This window comes from Falco punctatus, assembly GCF_963210335.1.
Source record: "Falco punctatus genome assembly, chromosome: 7".
Classification (NCBI taxonomy): Eukaryota; Metazoa; Chordata; class Aves; order Falconiformes; family Falconidae; genus Falco; species Falco punctatus.
This window is the reverse complement of record NC_137587.1, coordinates 7,555,396-7,573,655: the sequence shown is the minus strand read 5'-3', so window position 1 is coordinate 7,573,655 and position 18,260 is coordinate 7,555,396. Positions and strand designations below refer to the sequence as shown.

The 18,260-nt window shown below is 44.7% G+C and overlaps 1 protein-coding gene across 27 annotated transcripts in view; it reads left to right on the top strand.

Annotated features, from left to right (window-relative positions):
- NRXN3 (neurexin 3) overlaps nucleotides 1-18,260 on the top strand; it is a 1,019,675-nt gene that overhangs the window by 165,124 nt on the left and 836,291 nt on the right. Inside the window, exon 1 of one of the 27 annotated variants that reach the window (XM_080395247.1) lies at nucleotides 10,205-16,993. The exons of the other annotated variants lie outside the window; for them this stretch is intronic. The gene's annotated coding sequence lies outside the window, so the exon portion shown is untranslated. Of the gene's footprint in view, nucleotides 1-10,204; nucleotides 16,994-18,260 lie in introns of those variants that run through there. 27 annotated transcript variants of the gene reach the window in all.

Below are 18,260 nucleotides of genomic sequence, written 5' to 3'. Positions count from 1 at the left end.
GTCTTTTGTGGCAAATGGCATTATTACCTGCAGCCTCCTGGGCTTTCTTGATAGGAAGTTCTTTTGTGCATCACTCTGGCAATTTTGGAGCTCTTGTGCACCTGAAAGGCCAAATGTGCTGGAGTAATCAGATTTCCCAATTCCCCCTCAGTGCTTGAGAAGACCAGTGCTAAGTCTCATGATGAGGCATTTTTGACACAGGCCTACAGAGAGGACGTGGTGACACGGATGGCCTGTGGCACTAGGCTGCAATGGAGGGATGCGTTTGCCAGTAGTATGTCGCTCAGTAGTATGGTCCTTGCTTACAGGTCGGTGTTGTGGCCTTGCTGTTCCTTGCTGGCCTCGTGCTGGTGGGTGACATGCTGGCTGGTAGATCTAGTGGGCTAACCCAGCTGCTTCTGGCTTTTGAATAAAGTGGGAAGAGGAATAGGAATATATGATTTGTGTAGCTCTTCTCAAGTACCTTTCTGTAGGTATTAAAAAGAAAATAATAATTACAAAAGAATCTTTTCCCAGACTGCGTATTCTTATTTGTACAAGGATGTAGTCAAGTGAAGTAGGGCAGTTTTGCCGTGGTGGATCCAGGTTTGTTTCTGGCTCCATCACTGAAAATTATCTCAGGCAAGCTGCTTAACCAGAATTTTGAATGCCTGCTTTGATACTTTGGACTAATGTGTGTTGCCTCTCTATTAGCCCCGTCTGATACAGCATTGTCCCTTTCTGTTTCTGTTCCCTCTTGTATGTTTTCAGTAGGTGCCTCAATCATGTGTCAGTGACAAGCAACCAAGAGTGAATGTTGAAATAAAGCTTAGTGAGCACTCTGGAAAATGCCAGCCATCAGGTGTTGAAACTGTACTTTCCTCATGTGCAGAAGGGGCGAGTTTTGCCATTCTTGTAGCTCACCTGCCTCCAGCTGAGCCAAGGGCAAAGAAATAGACCACACAGCATGGATTCTGGAAAGTGAAGTTGATTATGGGTTTGTTTTTTTTTTTTTAAAAAATCTCATTCTTTATAATCTGCCATGTTACTAATAACATGGGCTGATTTTTGGTTTTAATATCTGATTTCAATCTTGACTGCATTCCCTTAACCTTTCCTCAGAGATTTTATTTTCTAAACCTTTGATGGATTTTGCTGCCCTCCTGCTGATGTTTTTCATTTATTGGAGGAGAATAAAATAATAATTATAATAATAAAACCCACTGTTTTGCTGGAGGCAACTCGCTGGTTGAGGTTTTCATGTGAACCCAGCCCTCTTAATCCTAGCAAACAGGATTCTCCTCCTAATCCCTAATCCCTGAGTACTTTAGCTATTAATCTTGAGAAGCATTTTCCTCTGCCCATCTGAGATTAACCTGAGGCTGGTTACCCATGGTTACTGTCCCCTTTTTTCTCCTGCTTTCCCATGAGGTTTGGAGACTCAGGGAGACGAATGCTGCATTGTGGTCCTTTCATGTTGGTGCATTCCCTTTCTGGGCCTTTGGACACATTCTTTCATCTGAGTGGTTTGAGGGATCCTTGTTCAGCAGGAAAAAATACAGACAACACATCATCACTCAGCAGCTTCCACCCGGTCACAGACAAGACCATCTGAATCCCTGTTTTTCTTTCAGTGGAACAGGGAGACAGACCTTATTTTGGATTCACAAAAGGGAAATTAGGAAAAAATAAAAGTTGTGTGATCGAAGGAACCCTTAAGGTGTTTGGCTCCCTTCAGTCCTCCTTTAGACAACAGTTTTCTTCCCCTACATTTGCTTTTTGGGAATTGTAGTGTGAAATTCTGTTTTCTGCTACAATTTTTTTTTTTTCCTTCTGAATGTGTCAGGCTGTTCACTTATTTTCTGCACGTTATTTACAAGTTATGAGTGTTCTTTGCTGGTTTGCTCTTGGGGCTCTACTTGTGGAGCAGGCCTATCAGGTTTGGGACTCCTATTTGCCTTCTGCGTAGGGGAGTGTGAAAGCAGGAGAAAGAGGTGACTTGGGAAGAAGAGCCCTAGCTCTGGCACCAGAGGAAGCTGTGAAGTTGTGGTGAAAATGCAAGAGATTGGAAAAGTCCAGGGTATTTCTTCATTACAGGGAGATAGGGCAAGGTTTTAAACTCATTTCTGTTCTGGTTTTGGTGATGTGACTTAGAAACACTGGGTGAAGTAAGTGCGCATTTCCCCCAAGTTCTTGTGCCCCGTCTTATCTCCTTGTCCCAGGTAAACATTTAAAATTCACTGCATATTTTAAAGCAAGGATTCAAGAGCATAATAATTTTTTCCTCTATGGCACGCATAGTTCCGAAGTGCTTTACAAGGCATTTATGCAGGAGTCATCTTTTCATACCTGAAAGACCATGTCACCACCAAGTGGAAAGAACACACTGTGCGCTACAGCAGTACAGAGGGAGAAGAAGGTTTTGTTCCTTGTAAATGCTTGAGGACCTTTGTCCTTAAACAGGAATGCAGAACTTATCTCCTGGAACATCATGGTGTGCTCTAGCACTGCCTGGAGATGATTTGTGGCACCTTCTCAGAAGAAGGAGTACTCTCTCCCGAGTCACCTGCCCTGCTGATATACCTGCTGTCTTTAGAGCTCTCCTGTTTGACCCGCTGTTCTGTGTGCTGGAAATTTTTACTCTGTTAAAAGGTAATGACAAAATAGGGTCTTCCCTAATTTTAAGGATGCTTGTAATTTAGTTTTGGTGAACGATGATTGGGAATGATGATGGGATTGATCAAAGCAGGTTTTGTCTCATGGTCATCTTCCTGCGGCTGGATAGACTGTCATGTCATGTTTCCCCCAATTACGTTGTTGCCGCTTTACTCTCCTCTTTGGTGGCCTGGAACAGGAGACTTCTCTGCTCAGCGTGGTGCTTGCTGCCAGAGTGCCTGCAGGTATTTCCTGGTGTGGTCAGAGTACAGAGCCCTAGCAGCCCTGTGTAACTGTCGGAGGGGGGGGTGCGTGAAGGTTGGAAAGGAACATGGGAAGCCCCCCCATGAGCTGCTTTGTACTCTGCTGTGTGGGACGTCAGGTGCCGACCGAAGGCCTAGAAAATGGTGGGGTTTTGCTTTACCTTCTCTCTGACAGAAGCTGTGCAGCCCAGTGCTCTTCATTATAGCAGGGCACTGGGACGGAGCATCGAGTCCCAGTCTGTGCTGGGGCAGGCGTGTGATGCAAGGGCTGTAACTTGAGCGTGTTAGCAGGCAGAAGGGGAACAGTGTATGCTGCCTGAATCTGTAAAACTGATTAGGATCAAAACCCGGTAGCTTCCTATTCCTTTTGCTCTAGTTTTTTAATTGACTCTACTTTCTAGTTCTAGATGTTACGCCTGAAGGAAGTGCGTTGTTGACTGTGGTGGGACTGTTTTCTGCTGTTTCATTCCACTGCCATGCAGTGTCTCCATCCAGCTGTTCTCTTGAAAGATCCTTTGATCATGAAGAAGCATTAGCAGTAGTAGAACAGGAGTATGACTTAACAAAAAAGCTGTTTCTTGTCATCAAACTTGCATCTGACACACCCAGATTACTTTATCTGTCTCTCCTTGTCTTTTGCATTGGCTAACAGAATTTGTTTACCTTCAGAAAAAAATAAAATAGGAAAAATAAAAGATCTTTATTCCTTTTTAACTTTGCAGTTTTGCAAGGAGTGTGTGGCAAGATGAACAATAAGAAATAAAAGAATGAAATCACCCTTCCTGTATGTCCGTTCCCTCAAAGTCAGTGGCTTACCTCATGAAACAGTGTAATTGAGCTACGTATTTTGAGGACTGCAGCCAAACTGGGGCCCAGGGCAAATCAGAGAAAGGTTTTGTGACTTCACGGAGGGTTAAGTTGTTTTAACGTTGGGGCTGATGTATTTGTCTGGGGCTTGGCTGTATTTAGGGACGTGCAAAGTTGGGCTGGAAATCTCAAGGCATCTTGCTTTTCCCCCTCATGCTGCTGTTCTAAATAATTTCAGGGTCTTTTTAGCAATGCGTGTGAGAATACTTTTGAAGAGATTAGGCACAGCATATCCCATATATATAATTTTGGGGTGTGTGTATCTATCTATCTATCCATATATATTTCAGCACAGCTGAGCCCTGCACACACCATGCGTGGGCATGCCAGGGAGGGAAGGGTTAGACCTGGGAGAGGAGCAGGAGCACTTCCATAGCAGAAAAGCTATAAAAATGCTTGGCTGCCCCTGCCTCCGGCTGGACCTGAGGTAGGTCCCAATGACACAGGGGCTTGCGGGGCTTCCCCTGCCACCTTCACCCAGAGGCCAGGCATTGCAAAGTCCTGCTCTTCCGGACTGTGGTGTCCAGGTGACAATCATTCATGAAGACCAATTTGGAAAGCTTTATTTATCTTTGTTTTCTCTCCTTGCTTTGCTTGTTTTTGGCAGGCAGGCTCAGGTAACTTACCTTTATGGCAGTGTAGGACCAAAGAGATTGGAGCAGGAGCCGTGTGTGTGACACTCCGGTGAGCTGTCAGTGTTCAGCAGTGATTAGCTTTTTTTAAAGACCCTTTTCTTTATCTGCTGGGGATTTTAATTTTTTCCTCTCATTGCTTTGCTGCTTATTGATTTAAATAAAAAAAAAAAAAAGGAACTAAAGCCCTGTTTGGTAATAGAATATTGATGAGAAGACTGAAGAAAGAGAGAGAGATGGTGGAAGTCTTTGTTCCTGTTCGACAAAAGATGGAGAATATGGGGGAAGCAATATGAAAGTATATGGGGAGGAGGGAGAGAAGAGAGTTATTTAAAATCACAGCTAGGAAATCACTCTTCCAGTCTACACGGCCACAGTGAGATCAATTTTCAATTTCACTTTCCCTGCCTTTTGTGTTCCCAGACACTTGCATGCTGCTGGAGATGGGGGATCTGCCAGCAACTGTTCGTTTAAAACAAATTGTCAGTAGGTATTTTTTTTCAGATAAACTGCTTCCTGGATCAATTTAACATGCTGTAAAGAGAAAGAGGGGAGAACCACGAGCCCTTGCTCTCCTCAAGAGTCACATTTACACCAGCACAACTCTGGCTGCGTCTGTGGTTTTACTTCTTGGCTCACTGAGGTGTGAGGAGCAAATCGAACACGTCCTTGTTTCATAGATCCACGTAGTGTCACATGAGGTGTTGAGTGTGAAAGAGGAAATGCACCAGGTGCAGTTGAATGGCTTGATTTTAAGCAACCATGCAGTGTCGGTGCTTTGTATCTCTGTAGGATCTTGGATTAACAGTAGACCAGCTCTTTTATCTGTAGTTTAGTATACAGCAATACAGTATCAACTGCTATTGATAATCAAACCTGTGGACCAAAGACTCCGCTGTGTAAATCGGTGTTAATTTCATCGAGCCCATACAGATGAGGATTTGGCTTGGTAAGTTTAAATCATTGCTTGACACAAACGCTATTATCTTTGGCAGATTCTTCAAACCAATGACAAATCTGAAAGGAAAAAAAGGTCTCTCTTCCACCCCAATCAATTGTCTACAGAAACTTTTCTATTAAAGAAAAACTACTTTGTTTTGAAATTTGGAGAATGAGGGATAACCATTTGCCCTCCTGACCAATGAAACTGGTTTTTCGTGTTTTGTTTTTTTTTTTTTTGTTTTTTTTTTTTTTTTAACTGACACAAATCTGAAACCCCATGGAAAAAAATACTGCAATTAGCTCAGCACCATATGGACAGGTAGATTGAAAGGAGGCTGAGTTTACAATACAGAGTTACATATTCTAACATTTTATTCCTTTCAGCACATTTAATGAAGGCTATACTTGAAACTAAATAATTGGATGGGAATATTGTCTTGGAATAAAATGATTGAGTAATTTTAGGTCAATATTCAGATTTTCATGTATAGAGTGGGCAAGTAGTTCATCCTAACAGTCATGGTAATTGCCAGCACAAGTCACTTCTAAGCTATTCAACTGTCTTTTACATACAGAGCTGTAATAATTTTGCACGGGCAATTACGAAAACTTGAGTCTGTAATTTCAGACACAAAAGTCAGAGTTGTACCCTGAAAAAATATTGCGATCGGTTTATGTATCCCATTTTCAAGATAAATTTAAGCAAGAAGTAATAAAAACACCTCATGATTAATGTTTCTATAAATCAGTCCCTTCAGCCTGTTCATCCTTCATATTGCTCATCTCTGAACCCTTGCTTCTGACATCCCATTATCTAATTGGCACATCCTTAATGGTTGTATTGCGCAAGTGCAAAACTCCTGCGTGTGGAGGGCTGTCTGTGTCCTGCAGGGCTCCTGTGTTTGTGGACATGGAGTAGGACAGTCTCTAGCCAGCTTGAGAGCTCCCCAGGGCTCAAGGCGCTGGGAGGGCCCAGCGGCTCTGTGTCCCCTGGCCGTGCCTGAGGAAGCCAGGCTGACCACTGCTGGGGCGCAGTTCGGTGCAGGTGGGGAGACTCAGTGAGTTGTTGCCCCAACAGGGTGGCCCTTGCTGGCAGTGTGTGCTTCTCAGCATCTCATCTGCTCCAGTGTGGCTGGCAGCCAGGAGAGCAGCAGGCTGTCTTTGCGGGGCTCGTCCCTGTTCATCCTTTCCCTTCTGCCCTTGGGCTGGAGCTGCTCAGCCACTTTGGATTTCCATTTTCTCTGTACTGGTAAGAAGACAGGCTGGTTCCTGTTACCACTCTCCATGGGTCGCAGGGAGATGGATCAGTCGTTTTGTGCCTGTTACCAGAAACAGAGCAGATGTCCCAGAAAATGTTACCAAGTGACTAAGCTGCCTGGAGAAAAGACCATCTTTTTGTTCCTCTCTGACTGGTGCCTAGCCTGACAGGGAATAGGCCTAAAAGTGTGATAAATGACATGTTTTCCCCATCCTTTTGTTTTTAAGTTCTAGGAGACGTGGGTGAATTCTTGAAGAAAATTCATTTATCATCTGCTATGGGCCAGGTACACGTTCTGCAAATCCAATTATTTGCATCTCTGTCAACATATGTCAGTCTTTATTTATACCTCCTGCGGATATTTTGACTTCAGCGGTACGTGTGTTTCTGCCAGTGCGACACCACCCTGAGCGTTCCCTTTCTGTTCTAGTCTGAGGTGCCCACAGAACTCTGCTTGTCAGGGCTATGCAAGAGTGAAAGGAGAAAGAAATAGTTTATAGCAGTTAGAGAAAGATAACAAAAAGAGCTGGAGTAACTTGCACAGAGTTTAGGGAGGTGATAGTAAGAAACTTCTAAAGATGCTAGGACTGAAATCTTAACTCCGCTCACCTCAATAATAAAAAATTCTCTTGAGTTCGCTTGTTTGGGGATTTTACCCAACCAGTATGAGAGGACACAGGCTAAGTACTCAAGACTTGTGTTTTGGAGTTCAGTTTGTGATAACTGTGGAGGGAATCATCATCACATCAAAGTGATGGAGAGAGTATCTGCAGTTCTGTGAAGGCCACCTTTCTTCCTGTAATTTGTGACGAACTTGGCCAAAATGCCCAAATACCTGCAGCTGTTTTGACTGCTTTGGTGTCTTAACCTTCTGCTATTTCAGAGCTGCTTTTGGCTGTGTGCTTTCTCCCCAGCCGACCAGGGTGTTCTTGTCTGATTAGGAGAAAAGGTGTTCGACACGGTTGAATTATTCCTTGTTTGAGACTGTTCTTTGTCCATGATAATTTGCAAGCTCTGGCTGGTCCCTGTTCATTTCTTTCTCTCTCCTTTCCTTACATTCTCATCTCTCTCTTGTGGTAATTTCCTGAGGATAAAGTGACTCCAGTGCTGCGTTTGAGGTTTTGCTCAGAAAGCTGCTCAGCTAGTTAAAACTGATGCTGGATATGAGTTTAGCTAGTGTATGGTTTGCTTCTGGGATCTGCTGAGGAGCAATGAATGCGTTTTTGGTGGGCAGCTGATTAGGGAACCTCTAAGCAGAGATGATGTTTCAGGAGAACAAGCTCAATTTGAGTTACTTCATGCCAAAAATTTGCTAGAAATCGGCAGTAGTTTGTGGAGTTAGTAATTCTGGACTTGCTCTGCTTTGTGTGAGAAACCAATGAGGTTTGGTTTATAGAGGAGCTGACAAGGTGTGAGCTCCAGAACATTCTTCAGCAGTTGACAAAGTGATGAGACATGATAGTTTCACAGGGATGTAGAGGTTGTTACATTGCTTTGGAGACAGCACGGGTGGGGTGAAGATGCAGCTGAGACTGAGCTCATGTATGGCGCCACTGGTTCTACTGTTGGTTTGGAGCTGTGACAGTCACTTCAGGCACTGTTTCCAGGAGCAGTCACCGACCGTGTTTGGCCATGTTGTGTATTTGGACTTCAGCTTAAGATGCATTTGGTGCTGTTCCCTGCGCATCCCAGTGCATTGCACACCAGCAGTTGTCAGTGAAGTCAAGGCAGAGCACAACCTATCGGCATCAGAAATCGCCTGAGAGAGTAGGGATGTGCCTGACGGCAGTAGGTATTGTACCTGCGCGGAGGAGCTGTGTAAGCTGTTTGCAAGGGAGGCTGATTTTAAGAGTAAATCTACGAACAGAGGAAATAATCACATTGCCAGTGAGTTTTATTGTTATTCCAGTTGATTACTGTTCGTAACGAGGATGAATTAATGAAGGGAAAACAAGCCACTGTACAGAAAATGCATCATGCTGGTATGCGCTGTCCTCTGCATGTATTTCTGCAGCGCCCTGCTTTACGTTTTGGTTACACGTTCTTTGGAGCAAGGCCTGTCGTTGTATGCTGTTTGTGCGATGCCTGGCTTATAGCTGTGTGCCTTGGTAATGCCAAATATTGGGAAAGTGTCTGAGCGTGCACTGCTGCCATGGACATGGCCGGGGGTGTACGGCTGTGCGGCGTGAGCATCTCTGTGATCACTGGGCTCAGGTTTTGTCTCTGTAATGGGATGAAGACTGTCTGGGAGGGAAAGACCTGAGCTGTCAGGGTTCTCTCTCCTTTACCACGTTGTTTGTTTAGGGACATGAAGCACTTAAGTGAGAAATTTAGCGTGTAGTTGGTTTGCTGTTCCCATGTCTCATTCTCGCTGTCAGCGCGGTGTTGGCTGAGAGCCTGGCTGTTCCTCTCACCTTATTTTTTTTTCTCCTTGCTGAGCTTACTCATTCTCTTGGTCCTATTTTAAGGAAGTAGTGGCTTGCAGGGAACATCAGTCCTTCACTCAGAGGTTTGCGCTTTGTGACACCAGTGACAGCTCCAAGTTGGCAGGCAGAGGGGAGGGCTTCTCTGCTATGACCTTCAAAATGGCTGACTGCAGTGGGTATGACGCGTTTCTCCCCTTCCAGCGGCCACTCGCCTCCCTCCCGTGCTCTCCCTTAACCTGCTGAGGTTTGAGAGGCGAGAGCCGAGGCTCTCGGTGCTGTGGGAGTCTCCGGAGAGCAGCGCTGAGGCGGAACCGAGCCCGAGCTGGGAGGGAAATGAAGTGAGGGAGCAGAGGCACAGCCTGCAAAGCAGGCACCGCTGCCGCCGTTCGCCTGCCGGAAAGTAAATAAAGGAGAAAACCAAGGGCAATTGCTTTATGAGAGAGGGTGGGAGGGAGAGGGACAGATGGAGAAAATAAAGAATGGGCAGAGGCGTTGAAATTGAGACAGGGTAGGAGGGCAGAGAGAAGGTGAAGAAAATGGGAATGAAAGGGAGCGTCGGCTCCTTTCTGGGAGGCGAGAAACAAGGAAATTTTCAGGAGCTCTTGCAGTGGCTATCAGGGAAAATCTGGTTTTGTCCCTGTTTATCCTCTCTCCCAAAGCCGCCCGTTTGATTCTGCATACCTAGGGTAACACCACACTAGCAGCCGCTCAAGATCTCATAGCAGCGTGGCCTGCTGCTGCAGTACAGTAGGTTCTGTAGAGCGCTTAATTGCAGTGAGAAGATCCAGGTACGAGAGTCAATGGCTGATGCTGAGATTTGACTAAGTGGGGAAAGCGTGGCAATTTTGTGTCATCATGGTTCAGCCTTTATGGGTATTTTCTGGGAGGGGTCAGGGAGTTCCATCTTAAGTCAGCTCTTGCTTTTAGTCCTTGCATTATCGCCATTTGCTCTACAGACAAGAAGTACGTTTTCCTTATGGCTGGACTGTGGAGCTAAAAGACTGGTCAGCTTAAAGAATTTTTATCTTGTGCATCTAGTAACAGAAAAAGGGCAGATGAATGGACATGGGTCAGCTATTCCTTGTGGTGGCCCCCGGAAAGGGCCATAAAATGTCACTTAACTATGTCCAGCTGAGCCACACGCATAGAAATACAAAGCCCATTGGGTAGCATATGATAATCAACTAACCTTTATGCTCCTTTTTTGGATGATCAGCTACTTGTGTTCTGATTCTTACTTCCCTGCTGCTGTACTTGTGAGAAGATGGATTATCATATCTTAAAACTGTTGACGGCTGAATTCTCTTTCTGTGTAAAATGGTCAAATACAAATTGGAGAGTAAGTGCATACCTACAATGTTATTTCTACGGGTTTAAATCCCGTAGACATTGTTGTGTTAATTCAAAATGCTGGGTAGAGTGCAGTAAATGGTAGGTGTCTCAAGAAAATGGATGGTTTCTGTAGATAAGTCATGAATGAGGACGTCGGCACTCTGTTCCTAGTTTCTCCACAGACTTGCTGTCAGATCTCAGACCAGAAATAGTCAGTGACATTGGATATTTAGTTTGGGCTTGATCTTTGGTTCGTGCACAGCTGTAATCCTTCTTTTTTGTGTGTTAGAGAATGCTGTGAAAATTAAGTCCCAGCTGTCCAGTGTTGGACAACTCTACAACAAATCATCTAAGGTAAGCGTTACGTGGGAATATTTTGTTGAAGGCACTCTGCTGAGTTTCCATATCTGTTCAGTGAAAGAAACGATTCTTCAGCTGAATTAATTGTTTTTCAGGTGTCTTAAAGAGGCTAGCTAGATTGGGTTAGACATAGCTGTTTACTCAACTGGCTGCATTGTTTAGTGTGAGAATATGGCTCATGGAGGGGCGATAAGCTTTACTCTCACACGATGTCAGTGACACAGTAAAATATCATCAAAAAGTGAAAAAGGCATGGATTTACTGGTATATAAAGGTCAAGAAAGTGGAAAATAATGCGTCTAAAACCAATCCAAGCAGCACCACCTCTTCCCCCAACACAGAGGGACCTGTGTGAACTAGTACCTGATGGGAGGGGGGAAATAGATTTGGTTTCTGTTTTATCTGTCAATACAGTGTATTTCAGACTTAAAACCCTTCTTCACATGTGCGTCTCTTTCCTCACTTACTGGGAATGGCAGCAGAAAGGTACATGTCAGTCTGTGTTTCTTTGCTCTCTGTGAGAATTGCAAGGTAGAGTATTTATTGGTTTTTAGTTACATGTTTCATCTGCTGACAATCAAGGAATCATGGTGTCTCCCTGGGACTTTTCAGATCTGTGTTTTTCTACTTGTGTGATTCTACGTGGAACAGCAGTGCTTGATGTTAAAGTGAAAAATTAGGTTAACAGTTTGGAAAATCTCTCATTGTTTGTCTTGTGGGTTTTTTTTGTCAGATTTGTTTGATACACAATTTCCACTTCGGCGCTTTTGGGAAGATTAGCTTTAATCAGGTAATGGTGACTTCATCTCTGTAGTAGCATCATTGTCTGGATTTCAACTGCTGATCTAGATTTCAGCTGTGTGATCTCCTGTCACCATCACTGGTGTTCTGAATTATTTCTCTCTTCCACCTCGATACAGAGACATATTGGAGAATTAAAAATACAGTTACTAAGTTTCATAAAAGAATACTGACTTAGAGAACAGACCATAAGAAATGCAGACATAGAATGTTAGCAGAGCAGCAGCTGGCAGAAGGCATGAGAGCAAGTGAGCAAAAAGTAGATTTCAGTGAAAAAATATCCTTCTTTCTAATAAAAAGAAGTCTTTTAAAGTGGGATCAATTACCTGGTATTTTCTTTTATCTTCCCTCCCTTTTTTTTTTTTTTTTATTTATTTCCTGGTGCTGCTGCTGTGGGTTAAACAGTCAGTGAGCAAGGGGGAGCAGGAAGGGAGAGTCTGTGCTTCTCTGAGTGATTTGCTAAGCCTCTTAATGCATTTATTCCTCTCCTCGTGGTCATTCATGGATTCATTATTGGGACAGGGGGATAGGTGCCCAGACATTCCTCCAGCCTGTTATACCTTTCTCATCTGGAAGAAAGCTTTTCATTAAAAACAGTTCTCTGGTGAAGGGGGAAGCCTGGGAGAAGCAAGAGACCTGAGGTGTGGGGCAGGGGGTGCCAGGTGGAGAGCGGAGGGTGAGAAAGGCATCTGTGGCCCAGCAGATGCACCGCTCAGGTTTCCTTCGCTAAGGAGAAAGGCAGCCTCTGACAGCTGCCCTGTATTCTTTCGGTGAGAACAGACTTTTTTCTTGACTTGCTTGTCAGATAAAATGAATGTGTGTATGTATATGCGGGGAGAGGCTGAAATTAATTACTGTCAGTAAATGAAGCATATGGAAGCTTGTCTTGATGTTACAGTGGTTGTGAATTAGTGCAGAAAAAATAGTGGAAAAGCAAACAGTGGAACACTGTATTTGGATCAGGGCTAGCTGTGTACTGGCTTGTTAATATCACCCCACACCCAAACCTACTTTCTCAGGTACACTGAGGGTCTCCTACTTACACTTGTAGTTTCTCTTTGCTCCCCTTGGGATTCATAAAATAAGGATAGGGTGCCACAGTCCAGATCATCGTTGCAGTCCCCACTGGCAGTCTCCCAGTTGGGTGCCCCAACATAAACGGAATGATAGAGAATTTGAGGTAAATGCTCAGCTTCACAGCTGTGCAGAAAGAAAAAATTCCCAGCAATGTTGATGATGTTGTTATTATAACATATACATACTAAAACCATCTCAGCATCTCTTTGGTCTCAAAAGGGAGCAGGAGTTAAATGCAGGACAAGAAAAGGTTAGCTTTTTCCCGTTGGAGCAAATGTCTGAGCTGCCGCTGATTTCAGGGAGGCACAGTTGGGTCTAATGGGATAAAGATTACTAGAGTTCATTTCGGAGAGCTGCTTGGTGGCTGTGGGCCACCTGAAATCCTTGTCTACTTGAATTCAAGTTGTATAGTCTTAGCACAACTGAGAGCTTGAACGTTGCACCTGGAGCAACTGTTTGTCCCAGTTAGAAAGGTTCTTAACTAATATAGGCCTGCTGAGGTCTTGAGTTAACATTACGCATTGGCAGGTCTTAGCAAAATTTCCTTAACAGAAGCATTTTGGTCCCCATTGAGCAGAATTAATGTCTGTTAAACAGTAGTTATTGCCATTAAGTGTTGCTGGCTTAAATCAGTTCCTTGTGGAATCCGGTAGGTAAACATGCTTCCTTGGGGAAGCATGTCCCAGTTAAGTGGATTACAGAGCAAATTACATCCAGCCTAATGCAGCAGTGAACCTGAAGCAGCTTCTGCTGATGCATTTTACCGGGTTTCAGCATCACATCTTCTGAACTAAAAAGTCATGAGCTACGCTGGTACAGTGGAGACTCTTTTAGTCCAAAGTGTCAGCAGTTGTAGAACAGTCACACCAGTAAACTTTGGTACGTGAATTGTTAGAACAAATCCTGATGCAGCTCTTGGATTCTGTGTAATCTAAGGTTAGACCCTGTTCTGATCGTAAATTTTGACATTCCAGAATCAAGGGCTTTGCTGTTACTGAGTCTTGAAAAATGCTTCTGTCAAAAACCAAGGCAAAACCGATTTCCACATACAACATCCCATAAGGTATCGGAGGCAGGAAGTCTTCAGATCCTTGCTTTCAGCCTGCATGTAAAACTCAGCTCTTTGACTTAAACATTGCCACTTCTTCAATAGCAATTATTTCCTTTTTTCTCCTGGGCAAAACTGCATCTGTAGCACCACCCTGTCTCGGTGCTTCTCTGCCCTTATTCTCCAGTCTGGGCAGAACCCTTCTCAGCTGCGCTCTGAATTCTTACATACTGTAGCTGAGCAGCTAGTGTGTCTCACAGCAGGTGGAAAAAGGTTGTATTCAGTGACATTGAAGCTTTATATCAATTTCAAGATGCCTCAGAATTCACTGGAGTAGAATGAGTTACAGAAGTACAAATTACCCTTTTTCTCAGCGTCTGTGTTAGATTGAGGAGAACGTACTAGTTGCAGCTTCTGGAGTTCAGTGGGGTGTGCCTGGGCTGAATGGGGTAAAGAGTCAGTGTCACCTCACCGAGTGCCTGCAGGATGATTCTGCATTCAAACTTCACCTTCCTTCCTCTACTAATGTTATTTTGGGTGGAGGGGAGGGAACAGCAAGTTCCTGAAAGCGCTCACTGCCTCATGGCTTTGCTTTGACTTTGCTTCTGACTGTGGGGAGAAATTACACCTGAACCTCTGAAACACCCAGGCTTCTGCTACGGGAACATGTAAGGGAGATGTGGGTGTGCTGTGGAGGAGAGAAGCTGAGCTTCCTCGAACTTAAAAACTGGCCAGATTTCTTGTCTGGGTATTCCAGGTGGTGGGAACGAGGTTGTAAATTGTGAGGGTGGCTGTGCAGGTTTACAGATCTTCTGTGGAGAGGATGCCTCTCAGTAAGCCATTATGAGGAATCTAACTATTAGATAAATGCTAGACTTAGAGCTGCTCCTTTTTAAAAGAGATTCAGTGGTAGTCCCTTGCAGTATAATTAATGTGCCATCCAGCACAGTTATTTAACCTGGTTTAAAGCTCTGCCACAGCTAGATGACAAGACACTTCCCTGCTCTGTGACTAACATTCCTCATCTCTGCAATGGGCATAATAATACTGGCTGACCTGCCACAGGAGGTGGGAGAATCTGTACCAGATTCTGAAGCAAGTAAGTGCGAAATACTGTGACCTGTTTGGGAGTACTCCATTTGATTCAAGACGTATGACATTAAGCTGCATATCTTTAGATGATGACTGCTCAGAAATTAGATGGAGTGTGATACCCTGCAGTGAGGTCATAAATTCCAGGAATGCAGCCCTGGGTAGGTGAGGACAGGTGGATGAAAGTGGAATAAAATTGCTGATAAAAGCTATGTTATCTCTGGAAGCCTTGGTGGGCAAGAAAGATTACCAGAGGAATACAACTGAGTATATTAATCTGTAGCTGAAGGGCAGCAACAGGGGCAAGGGAGAGAAAGGGGTCTTCCACTTAGAGGATGCTAAAACACAACATGTTCTCAAATAAACTGGTGGATAACCAGTTCTTGATCTACTTGAAACTAGTGTGGGAAGGGGCCGCTCCTGCTGTACGGGAATTGCTTAGTTTCCCAGCTGCTGTCTCAAGTTCTGCACAAGATTCCTTCTTTCAAGTCCCAGCCCCTTTGTGAAAACCCTGGTTATGCACCATTGGTTTTGACTGTAAATTCCCATAGCATGAATAACCTCTTGTACTTAAGTTTGTAAACATCTTCATAAAATGTCTTTCCTAGAGTCTTTATTGCCTTTTGTAGAATCTTTCTGCATTAGCAAGCTTTAGTCTGGGAATCCCCTCCATGTTGCTCGAAGGGTGCAGAAGTTTTTTAATAATGCTTGCAGGCCTTTGATGGTTTATTTGATTTCTGGGTTCTGAGTATTTGTTCTACCTTCAAATCTCCAATAAGCTGAACTCTGTAGTTAATAGACTTAACCCTTAATATCCTAAATAAACCGTACAGACTGAAATCTGAATCTTACATAAATGTTAGCAAAACCTGCTAACTTGAGTGATGCTTCCCAGAGCACAATTTTTCAGTTGATGTACTTTGGGAAAAATGGACAAAAACATTTTGTAGAGTAAGGTTTGCAATGAGTAGTGCAGGATGAAACAGTGTCTGCAACTTGATCTGAATATGCTTTGAGCATCCCAAGTGCTTTGGTCTCAAGCTTAGCTCAGTGTAAATCCCCAAATCCTTTTTCTCCGCAAAGAGCTTGAGCCAGACTTCCCCTGGGGGAGGGATATTCTGAATGCGAAGTTTTAATACTTCCTTTCCTGGTAGGAGACCTGAGGTAGAGAGCTGACATGAGGAAAGGGGTGTTAATGATACTTTTCTTAATCTCTTCGAAAGCATTGCTTTTGGTTTGCTTTCACTCCTGGAATGGCATGCAGCCCCCTCTTTTTCCTAGCCACTTCAGCAGTCCTGAGGAGCAGCTTGCTCAGGTACTATATATCTCTTTGAAATGTTTGCAAACAAACTCCAAACCATGCGATCATCGCCTAGTTTCACCAGTTGTTGTCCTTTTTCAGCGGGTGGTTGTCTGAATTCCGAAGTGTTTTCTGGGCACTTGGCCTGACTCTCCGTTTTGCATCCAAATTGGGTGGAATTCGTAGCCCCTTTGTTCTGGTGTGAAACTTGGCTGGTGCAGCCGAGTTCTGCTGTGAGTTCTGGAGCCCATGTTGTGTTTTGACTGGAAGGAATTAGTCTGATTAAGCTGATTCTTTATTCATGCAAACACACAAAATTGCTACAGCTCCTACCAATCAATTACCCGTTTGTTTGTCTGCCCATCACGGTGAGCGGTACAGGGTTGTTCTCGCTGCCTGTAGCGATGCCCCACTCCCCTCGGCTTCTACCCCTGCTCTGCGCAGGTAGAAATGGCAGTGCAAGCCCTTCATCCAGGGCGAGTGGAGCTTCTGCCTTTATTTTCCTGCCCACCCTCCAGGCACATCTGACAAACGCCAGGTCCTTGCTACCATGCTATTAATTCTCCAGCAGCCGCTGGTTTGACCCAGCAAAGCCTTCGTCTGGGAGGCTGTGCCCCCCCTCAGGTGTTGAGGGGACAGCAGTGCAGGCTCTCCCAGGGCGTGCTTGAAAATGGGTACAGCCTTGAAAACCAGCAGCAAAGGGTTTCTCCCTTCCCGGCCACATTTCACCTCCCTTCCTCCCCACAGCAAACAAATGGTATTGACAGACAAAAGCAGGATTATGGTGAGGAGATTTGCAGGACAACAGGATTATGGGAGCTAAAACAAGCAAACATTGAGATTATGTTTGGGAGTGGGCAGGGTGGAATTGGGGGAGGAAGGGGACAGCACTGGAGCAGTAACTCGGTGGCGGTGCTGGTCCGACACAGTGGTGGTGAGGCAGCAGGAAAGAGGATTTAAGGTAATTTAGCAGAAAAGCAAGCAAAGTAATTTCTCCCTATCAACTCCTGTGGATGGGAACCTAGTAGATTTGCATTACGATTGTCAATTTTTGCTTGTCAGGAGCCTGGGAACAAAGAGGTAGGGTGGGGAGAGAAGGGGAGGCTGGCCTAAACCTGTGAGTCGTGAAAGCCCCCCTGCTCGCTAGGGCAGGATAGGCACCAGCTGTCAGCTGATCTGAGCTGAGATCAGCTGTGACCTAATTATTGGCCTCTTAAACCTGCATTATTCCTTTCATTTTCCAGCTCATTGACGTTGTATAGAGAGAGGGTGAAAGAAGGTAGAAAAAAAAGAGTTATTGATAATCCACTTCCTATGTGTCTGCCACTCAGCCAGGGTCATGGCTGGATGGCCTCCATCAAGGAGAATGTGGGTGGGCTTTTAACCCCTTCTGCTCCCCTGTGGGAGGAAGACAGCTTTGTGCTTTTGAGGGAATGGAAGCTTAAAACAATTCAAAACAAAACATTGGCGTGCTCTGGGTCAGAAAGATTTTGTAGTTCTTGTTTGCTCTGAGGAGAGAGAAAGCGAGCAGCTGATAACCTATGGAAGGAAGGAACAAACAGAAAATACTCATCACCCCCTGTAGCACGCGGGCAGGTAGAGGCATGCCTAATGGGTTTATAATCCTGTTGGTTGAGAAGGCATTACGTGTGTGCATGCTGCAGGGATCAGTAGACAAAGCCCTTGCACCGTAGACATGCTTTGGCCTTTTTAAGGCTGACATGGCTGTATGAGAATGCCTTGCTTGGGCAGCGGGAAGGTGACCTTGGATACAAATAACGTACCAGGTCAGAACCTTTCAGTGTATCTGGCTGCTGGCGAAAGCAGCTTGGCAGCCTTGCTTTACCTGTCCGGGATGTGATACCCGGTGTTACTACCTGCCTTCTGGGTATCTAAAACCATCAGTTGGAAGAACTGGAAAAGATCCAGTGGCTAAGATGCTATCAGGCTGGCTGTGTGGCACAGCATGGCAGGAGTGGAAGCGCAGCAAGGCTGCAAGGCTCTGCTCTCTGGCTACAGTGGCAGGGCCTGGGGAAGGCAAATGCCACGGCTCTGGCAAGGTAGTGCAGAGGGGAAAAGGGAGATATGGTGAGGGATGAACAGGTTTTGCAAAACATAATAATTTTCCCCTACAAATCCAATTTCCAATGGCCAAATCACTGTGCATCTTCCTCCAAGAACTCATAATCCCCACCAATCAAATGACCTCCTGCATGATTAAAGTGTCC